We start from the raw sequence: 10727 nt of genomic DNA, 5'->3' as shown, positions 1-10727 counted from the left end.
ACCAATGGGCTGTAACAGGATTTGAGGGAGGGAAGACAATTTTGCAGAACATGCTGAGTTGCATAAGACATGATAGCAATTACACTGTTTGAGTTCCTTTGCATGCGAAATATATTTACTCTGACTTCTGGCAAGGTAAACTTCCATAATTCTATATAAATGTTACATGAAAAATAAAGTAAATGGGGTTTACTGACCCATTTGTGCATGTTGAGCAATGAAATGCTAGTATTGTCTGTTTCTAGAAAATGGTAGCTGTCAGTTGTGATACCTGTGGGCGCTGGTAGAGCCTGATGTTTTGCATTGCTGTGCAGTTTGAGCCTCCTGGCGAACAATTGCTTGGGCATGGGAGAGACAAATTTCTGAAAAGGTCTAGTAAGTTCTTTCAGCATCCTATTCAAGAAAAGAGACAAAAGTCAGTACATACTGCATGCGTAGAGGACAACGTATGAGTGTCCCAGGGGCAACAGTTTTTCTCCTTCAGGTTGAAATGTTAGAGCAAAGGACAGCCTTCCAGGTAAGTAGGCGGAGGAGCTGCAATTAAATACAGAAGGCATAACTGTACCCTTGGATACATGAGAGTTAATTTTAGAACAAGGGAGCAGTGCTGGATAAGCTACACCACCTGATAGCAGCCAAGCAAACTTGTACAGTGGGAGTATTTGAGATGCAAGATGGCAATAGCATTTTATTAAGGTCAGCCATGTCCTAACAATTTCCTTCGTGCTGGCCTTCTTAATACACAAATTAATCTCAGAGGTGCAGGCTGACTGGCCTAGACTTAACTAAAATCATTGCCTTCGTGCACGCAGCCCCGTTCCACAAGAATGCTGCTGGCAAGGTTGAGGTTTAATGCTGAACTCCTTGCAGGTATGACAGAGCGTCATACCTACAGAACAACGTGCAGAACTGTGCACACACACATGGTAGTCCTGTAGCAGGCAGGCACAGCAGCGGTAGTACCTTATGGTGGAAGTGAAAGAATGAAATGTCAGAGCCCTTGTGTGTTTGAAGGTGGTCTCAGCAGGACAGGCAGAAGAGAGAATGTTGCAGCTGAGGTGGGAAAAGCAACTGCTAAGGTACAAAAAAGTGTAGCCAGAATGGGACAACCACAGTAAATTACAAAAGGTGACAAAGCCAAAGAATTTGTCACTACTTTGGATATGTGACCACTTTGAATTTTACTTGGGCTTCTGAAATACACAGACTCCAGGTTACCAAGTTTCCCTGGTACTGTGGCCAGCAGTTCAGTGAGATCGCACAAGTTGTGTATCACTGCTTAGTGCTGCCGTCTGTGGCAGAACAGACTCTTTGTCTCGATTTCTGACTTCTTGCCCGCTATCCTGATTTATCCTATTGGCAGGAATGTGTGGCGCCAGTAAGCTGGCTCAAGACAACTTTCTAACAAAAAATCTGGCTAAAAGGAGAGTCACATGGTGTCAGCAATCTGTATACCTATACTCTAGTCTGGCTGGTGCTAGAGCTACTGGTGTCAGGGGTGTCACAGTCCCATTGGCACCGATGATACCAGCGGTAGGTGAGAGGTGACATCCTTTGGAGAAATGCATTTTATGAAGAGGCAAGGAGAGCAGGGGGAAGAGGGTGCCAGCAAGGCAGGCATGGCAGTGGCTTCGCTACCAAGCTGGAGCAGCCCCACAGCACCCAAACAAGAAGACCAAAGCAGGTCTGGTGGCAGTTACGAGTTTCAGCTAAGAGTATAGGTTGCCAGTGACAATCCAAGTGACCAAATGACAAGGAGGTTTGAGATTAAAGCAGAAAGCACCGTCAGTGAGTCTGGGTCAGAATTGGGTTCAGTGACAATAACCAGGGCCAGCCAGCCACCAGTCTGGTCAGCATCAGACAGGCCTGCAGTGATGGGAAGGATCCGAGATCATTCAAGGTGGCTCAGGGTTTGGACCAGCCTGTGCATGGCCAGCCACAGGCATATCTGTAACATAGCTCAGGCAAGGACTGAGGGAGAGTGCTTCAGCGTTAGCAAAGCTCCTGAGCTTCTCACAGCTTTTTCTCATGCAGCGGTCTGATCCAAAGCCATTGCACTGCACCATGGCAGAGCTGCCTTCAAGCACAGGCAGCTTAATGCTGACAAAGGCCCCAAGAAAATGTCTAATGAAGAAATGCAGCCAATCTGAGGGACATATGTTTGTGACTGACTCAGTGTATGTGGTTTAATAAGTGTTTGCGTGCCAGAGTTTATTCTAAAGGCATGTAAACTATCATCGTGAACAATTGGTGGCATGGCCAGACATACTCTGTTTACACTATTAAATGTTGTAAAGAAGTCAGAAATTAAGGAGTCACATGGATTGATTCATATGGGTGTTTTCTTCCTCTTTTGACACGATGCTTCTGCTATCTATGCAGACAAAATCCTTTGAATTTTCTTTTTTCTTTCTGCCATTCCTTAGGATATGACTCTCTTCAGACACAGAAGAGAATCCCAGACTTGTCCTGGTTGCCTTGTGTTGCACAATCGACTTTCTCACAATCATAAAAGATTTAAGTACCAAGAAAAAGGGTCCAAAGCTGGAAGATGGGCCATCCCTGGACAAATACTCAAAAATGCCTGTGTTTCTAGAGACCTACTAGGACTGACAGGCCTTCAGAGCATGAACCTGTTAGCAGTGCCACGGTCCTCACTCTGGAACACTTAATGCTTCAAATGCTATCAACATCAATGTGTAGCCTCACTGCCCAAAATAAATCTGCCCATCACAAATCACAGCCACAGCCCCCCTCTGTTACGGCTGCAGTGGTACGCTTGGCTGGGGACTTACTCGGCTCTGTAGGCAAAGGTAATTCACTCATTTCCTTCACGTAGGTAGGGCACCTGGTCTTGTGTCTGGGGAGAAAGACTAAGACTTGGAAGGGGAAGCTCATGTCAGATCTTTACTGCGAAAGTGCTCAGATGTGCTTCCAGATGTATGTGCAAGATGTAGCTGATCAGTTCTTACAGAGTCCTTAATGATGTTTCTGAGATAGCAATTGCAAGTGATGTGAATTTTTAATGGACAACAGTAAGATAGAAACTTTAAATAAAAATACAATGAAGGAGAGCCAAGAGCTGCAGCTTTTTTTCCCTTTGAATGCTGGAGCGCATTGGAGGGCTAAACAGTTCCCACTGTATTTCAGGGGTATTACACTGCAGCAAAAGTTGTGTAACATCCAGGTTGGAGGTCCTTTCAGTTTCTTACATGATTTACCTCCCGTCTTCTGATTTATATTTTGGAAGCCTGACCAACTGTGGTCCAACTACATCCAAGAACCCCAAGTCCAGAATAAAATTAAATATGATGGCAGGCTTGCTATTGGAGTCACTATTATTAGAGCCTGACAGAATTTTGGTCTTAGCTGAAGGAGTACACTCAGACATTGAGGGAAACTCCTGATGTCTACAGCTGCCTGAAGTACAGAGCTGTAAGAAGTTGCAAAACTAGCCCATACTCTTCCCTGATTTCAGCAGCCCTGTGTGTATGGACATGCAGAGGACATTTTGAAGGGAAAAGAAAGCAATTAGCAGAAAAGTTCATTTATTTCTGGTGAGTGGATGGATTTAGCAAGCCTGCCTGCTGAGGCAGACATGACTGTGCAAATCAGCTAAGTGGTTAATGGTCACAGATACCATCCTCATACAGCCCTCACGGTGTTTATACTATATATACAGTGCTAGAGGCATATATTGCACTCCACCCATAAAAAGAGAGGTGGCTTCTGTTCTTTCAAAATACGATCTTCTTTATATTAACAATTTCTACAGTACAATAAATGTGGACTTTATCAAACACCATGTATTTTATGTGGCTGAGCACATCCTCAGTCACACACTACCCTGACTTTCCGTGGCAGGGGGGTTCAGCTGCATTTATACCCCAGGTATTTTGGCCAGTTTTATCCATATTCTACTGATACGTACCTCCTTTTCTTGAGTCAGATCCTTTGCTCCATATTTAGGACTCATTCATGCCAAACTTTATTGGCTCTCAGTAAGAATTTTTCCTGGTAAGTCATGAAGAAACAACGCATACATAAGCTCTCTGGTACATATGCCATTCTTAATTTCATGTCTAAATTTGGCTGCCTGAACTTCAACTGTCACTGTCAATGGCAACTGACCACAAACATTATCCCTAACAATAACAGCATTACAGAGCAACTGTGCCCCCATGGAAAGAGAAGCGTAAATCTCTTTGTCAGATGTAAAGCCCTTGCAAACTTTTTGCAACAGATAATAAGATTTTGCTAGCATAATGGTGAACAACTTTTTTGACAAAAAACGTATGGGAGTCTAGATTTGTCTGTAGTTCATTTTTTCTTGTGGGGCTTTAGTGAACAAACAACTTTGAGTAATGAGCATTGGTGCTGTTGTAAAAGCATGTATTTCACGCCTCTTAAGGCTTTGTATGTTGTCACTTTGTGTCTTGCTTCACTTGTTTCTCTGCCTGTTTTGCAAAATTGTGGGTTTCCTAATGTCAGCCACTAAGTTCATGCTAAGTATTCCAGAGGAAAGTGTGATTTTCTGCTATTTTGAAATTAAATTTTTTTTAAATTTTTTTCTTTCAGATCCAGTTTTAAGTTTAAACATAAAATTCTTAATGACTTCCATCCCCCAAATTAATTTCAAAATATCAGGGTTAGATAGAATTAGGGGACTGTGACACAGTCATGTTTCCCCTAGCATGTGATACAATAATAAAGAGCACACATCTTGTTCCCCTTAGCAAACATGTTTCTATTGCATTATAATGTCGTTGACCCAACTGGTTACCCAATATTCAGTGTCACTTGTAGGGGAATCAGATAATTCTCTGTTTCTGCCCCATTATTTTGGGACAATGTGTATAGAAGCTCATTCCACTGAAAATTAGGAAGGATGAAACAGCAGGAGACAGTACCCTAAATCTCATTTCTGCCAATGCTTTAGCCAGCCTCACACCCCCCGTGCTCACACTCCCGTGTCCTGTTGTAGCTGTTTGCCAGGAACTTGGCTGTGCCCTGATCCAGCAATACATAGCTGCAGTCGATAGGCCATGTTTGTATTTGCTGGGACACTTTTAACTGTGTGTCCCAAGCATTTCAGGCTTGCACGTGGTGCTGGCCAGTGGGCAATGATTTTCCATTACTGCAACAGTCATGAAGTGGAAGGACACTAACTTTGCCCAACTGGCTCTACTTGTATACCCTGCGCACACATCACATAGGCCAGTGACAACTTGAAGCATGCTCATAACGTTTCAGTTCCTTCTGGACAGCACCTTGCCATGCACTTGCCCATCGCTTTGGAGCATGTCCCTCCCTTGCCTTGGGCAACACAAGCATTTTGCTCAGTTTGCTGGGACTTACAACACAAGGCTAACTCAGACAGCCAGCGCTGTAGCTGTTCTTTGTTTTTCTCTCTAGCAGTTCTGGTCCCAGGAAGTGGATTTTGCTGTCCTTCCCCTTGATGCAGATGGACAATGACAAGGCAGAAGCACCCTCCAATAATTCTTCACCAAAACACACGTCATTTTGCAAGACATCCCTTTTGATGCAGATATAAAGGATTAGCTCCATTTGTGTTCAGTAACAAAACCTCCCAAATAAACCAGAATAGCACAAAGGATTGTAAGGGACCTTTTTGTATCTGCCAGTTCAAATATTTGCTCTTCCAGGTACATTCATCACATAACATCTCACACAAACTCATTCAGCTACAATTTAACACTAGCCAAGTTTCTTCTTCCATCATTGATATACAGAAGGCTGTTTCCAAGGATCAGCCTTCTGTTTATCAGAACAATTTATTTGTGCCCACCATTTATCAGTTTGTCCTGCTGATAAACTTGACCTTCACCTCTTCTGTGGTGTTTACATTTCTGGGAACAGCTGGTTCCTTTCTCAGCGTTTGTTTTTGAGGGTGCCATGCAAATTCCTTGGGACAATATTCTTCCTATGTAGCTTAAAGTATTTAAATAAAACTTCTAATTTAGGAGCCAAGTCAGAACTTAGGTAGGCTGAATGACTGGAGATGCCCATCACTTTCCATTGACTACAGGAGTCCCTGGTGACTGTGCTCCTAATTCATGTGTCTTTGTGAAGTATGTGAAGTTGGGCAGTGTGAATGTGGGCTTCGATGCTGTTGGTTTTTATTTCCTGACCAGTCTTGAAGTCCTTCTTTGCACTGATTCCCATGGGAATTTATTTTTCTTGAAAATAGATGACCGGTATTCCAGATGAAGTTTCACCAGTCATTGATAGTTTTCCTGCTTCTCTGTCAATTGGAAATACCCTGTCTGAAATAGTTTGCCATCGTGTTTACTTCAAACAGGTCTGAATTCTGTATGGTATTTCCTTCCTCCCCATGATTTATAGTTCATTTACTCCTTAGCTGAGACCTGAAATTCATGTTAGTCCTGAAGTCCGTGATCTTTCACCATGGATTATTAAATTTTACTTCTGTAGCCTAGACGTCATGGTCAGTTCTTCCTAGGCAATATGTAAAAATTCCTTTATAAAGACATGACCTCCCACTTTACGTGCCAATTTTAAATTTCATTAACACCCCCTTGTTTCTGGTGTCCTGGTAATTAGTAGCAGCATTAGGTTGCTTGCTCCCAAGAACAAGAAAATCCTGTTGGAAGTCCACATTTTGTGTTGAATTGTCATCCACTTGTTGCTTATACATTTTCCGGGCTGCCCAAAAAGGGAATATTGAAGGGTGTCATTTCTTTATAAATATGTTCTTGAAATGGAGTGGAATGTAACAATAAAGCTGTTTTCAGCTATCACGTAATTGCAGCCCTGTTTCCATTCCATCAGTGGAAACTGCTACTTATTTGGAATAAGATTATTTGATTGCTGCTTGATTGCTGCTTATTAGAAAGGTGATTTCTCACTGCAAGTTGCACTGAAGCTGCTGGGACCTGCCAAAGCCTGAGCTCTCCAGTCTGAATAATATACTGACTTCGTACTTCTCTTTACAGCAAAAGCTGGAAATGTGAGGAGTGGTTCATTGTTGGAGGAGAAAGATTGTTTCAGCTGCTGGCATAGAGGGAGCTGGTTGAGCAAGATAGGGGGAGGAGTGGCAGAGGTCATTTCCAAAGAAGGGAGAGTTGGTCTTTCTCTGTCTTACCAAGAGAGCTGATAGCTAGATGGCTTTTATTCTGCTGAAGTCAAAGCAAGTACCAGGCTGTACACCTTGTGGTGCCTCAAGGTCCAAGTCCTGGTGCACCCCCGATACTTCTGCATTCCTGCCTTCCTCTTCCCCACAGGATGGCTGTGTGCTTCCTGCCTCTCTCTATTCACCATCTCCAAGTCCTTCACTGCAGGGCTTCTATGTCACCCGTACCTAGGTACATTTTTCCTTCCCTAAGGAGTTCAACATCCCTTGTTTCTTTTTCACTCCCCCCAACACCATGATTTCCTTCTCTCTCGTCCTTCTCCCATTCTCCTTCACAGACTTAATCAAACACTTCGGACTTGTACTGAGAAGAGGTGAGAACTTTGCAATGCCGGAAGATTCTATGAACTTACTTTCTGAAAGGTGGGCAGTTCCACCTGTTGTTGGAAGTACTGGACATGCTAACTAGAGGCTCCGACCACTGCTGTCTGGTTGATTGGCCTCAAAATCAGACAGCTTCTGCCCAGGGATGTCTTTAACATTACTCCAATGTTCTGGAAATGATTGAACACAATGTTGTATAGTTATCCTATTACAGCAAACATAAATAATCAGACATGGGTATAAGGTGTCTGCGGGCCCTGGCTTCAACTCCCAAAGGTGAGGACTCATTCTTGGATGCAAAAGCTGCATTACCGGTTCAGGCAGTGATGTATAAAATTAACAGAATCAAATTGCTAGTGGTAAGTATTCACCATTTGCTCAATAAGCAACTATACGGAGGTGCTTTTGTACCAAGGGGAGAAATGTACATGCCTGGCAGGAAGCAGAAAGCCCTTCCTGTCAGAACAAGTATGTTCTCAGATGAAAACAGAGAAAAGAGCATGTGAAGGGAGCAGAAATAGGATGTAACACATGTAGAAAATTCCTGTGCAATCTATGGAGTGTAGGGGATGTACAGGGCAACAATGTTTAGATTTTCCAGTTGTTGTCAACGCTGGCCAGAAATAATGACTCATTCAAATATGCTTAAGAGCTGCACTTTGAAAATAAGAATCTGGGCAGACAGGTACTGGAATGGAAATGTACACAGCAGTTTGTTTAAACAGTGTCTTTCACAACCAGCTACTCAGTGACATGTGACAAGCCACAATACTTTTGCCACATCAGTAGCCTACGCTGCCTGTCCCAGCTCTGTCGCCTTCATCTGGGTCCATGTTTGGCACCCCCATCACACTAACCTGCCCAGCTGCCACATGACTCTCATCTGCTCTCAAGAGGTTTCAGCCCTGACGACATGGCAGTACAAACTCATAGTCTTATTGGACACCTGCTCTCCCCATCCTCTCAAGGTTTTCCTATGGTATACAAGCAATTTTTGGAGGTTGTTTAAGAAAAGAAGAATTTTGTCAAGATAATTGTTGTGTAAATACCCATCCCCAAGAGAAACTGTTGGAAAATAGACGTATGCGTGCCATTTGGAGTGAGGTCTGTGGGTAAAACCATGCTGTCATCCTGATATTTGAGTATTCCCAGGAAAAGGACCTTAAGAAAGAGGAAAAAGAAACTATGTTAAAAAAAAAAAAAAAAGTGAGGGAAATTTGTGACGCTGCATGGGTTTCACATTGAGTGCTTGGATGTGTGAAACTCCACATGGGAGACCTCCTGCCTCCAGCAGCTTGCTTTCTCATACAAGAGAAAAAATACTGAAAATACTGCTGGGTGCTCATCATGCACTGAGGAACTTGGACAGCGTGTCTGCAGACCCAGGGATTCCCCTGTGGCCTCTGCCGCCACCTCTGATGGCTGTCCCTGCAGGCAGCAGCACGGAGGCATTGCCTCCCCCGAGGGGGTTTGACAGGCCCCTAATGACAGCTGTCGTGAATATTGTAGGAGAGACGCAGTGAAAATATCCAGACTCATGTCCTCATGAGCTGGCTTGTTGGAGGCAATAATCACAACGTATAGTGCAGGCAGCATTCCTCTGCCTTGAGGTCAGCATTCCAAACCAGTCAGACTGATGACAGCACCTCACCACACCTGCCAATAATGTTATTAAAAGCCAAATCCTCATCTCCAAGAAGTCAGTACCAAAGCCCTCTTCAGTCCTTTACTGCCTTTTTGGCAGCCCCAGCCATCCGGCACCTCCGTGGGGGGGAGACAGGCCAAGGCCAGGTTGGGAATGTGGGTGGGGGTCAGGATCAGGCCCTGTGAGAGATCTCCTGACATCTGGCAGCTCCACTCCACTAGTCTCCCTGCTGTTTCTAGGACAGTCAGTGGGCTGAGGACAGAGATCAGTATGAGCAAGGCCATAATGGAAGAGATAAGATGTCGCAAGATATAATACAGTACATGTCGCAAGATACAATACAATACAATGCAGTGTTGTGTTGTGTAAGATATTACTGCTGTGGTTATGAGAGCTCTAGGTTGATCAAGCGACAGGGAAGGGCAAGGTAACTCTTTCAAGTTGCTTTCTATTTATCTGTGTTTTGGTGTTTGGCTTTGGGGTTTTTTTGGTTTTGTTTTGGGGTTTGGTTTTTTTTGAGATTCCACTACTAAATCTAGAAAAATCTCCCTTTTGTCTGGCGACACTGGTGAGAGCTGATGGCTATTCTAGCCTGCATAATAAATCTGCATCTAAATTCAGGCATTTCAGAGGGCATCTCGGCTTTAAAGGAATCTAACTGTAAAGCTCTGTGCTGCAACTTGAAAAAACAGCCAGCACCCAGCCTGCAGCAGGGAGAGGGATGGAGCTCACAGGCCTCCAAGCGCCTTTCCTCCTCCTGCAGGGCAAAGCCTATGGAGCAAAAGAACCAGAGCAGGACGCTCTTGGATGCTGCTGCCCAGGACCTCCACGCTTCTGAGTGATACCACACCGCTGCATGCCTTTTTTGCAAGCGTTAAGAAAATCTACACAGAGGACAGTTAAATGTTGTTTCCCTCTTCCTGCATCACAGAATTTATCTATTCATAATTGTACCTAGGATTATTGAAATGTCTTTAAATCTCTCTGATCTATTTGTTTGCTATATAAATAGGGCTGGAGGAATGAGGCATACCCTATAGATCAACAATATGCCAGCAGTGCTGCATGTACTATCTCTTCCATTTTTTTATTTGAAAACATTTCAGAGGCAGTAAAATAACATGCTGAACATTAAAATCTGGCTGCCTTTTGTTGCAGTTGAGTAGCTAGAATAGGGAAGAGAGACAGATATACATATTAGAGTATTATAGACCCAGGTAGGATGCGTACTCACTGTAGCTTGTAATAAAATTTTTGACTCAGGTAGTAATGGGACATAATTATGTTCGAGGTGTTTTAGAGAATACAGACTAATCACCGGAACAATTAGAGGTGCAAAAGTCCATTTTCCTCATGTGCTCTCACAGAATATATTAAACTATGAACAAACCCAGAGGTTGCAATCTTTTGTTCTGCAAATTAACTAACCTCATAATAACAGGTTTTTTGTATAACTAAAAGAGGCTGCTTTTGATCTGCTCTTCTTTTAAATCACCTTGCTTTACATCAAAATAATCACTGACCTAGTTTGCACAGGGGACATCTCCAAGCAGTATTAGTGAGACTTTCTTGCAATAGAGCTCA

The sequence above is a fragment of the Falco rusticolus genome, chromosome 5, assembly GCF_015220075.1.
Source record: "Falco rusticolus isolate bFalRus1 chromosome 5, bFalRus1.pri, whole genome shotgun sequence".
In the NCBI taxonomy this organism is placed as follows: domain Eukaryota; kingdom Metazoa; phylum Chordata; class Aves; order Falconiformes; family Falconidae; genus Falco; species Falco rusticolus.
The sequence above is the reverse complement of the archived record's forward strand: the minus strand, read 5'-3'. Positions refer to the sequence as shown.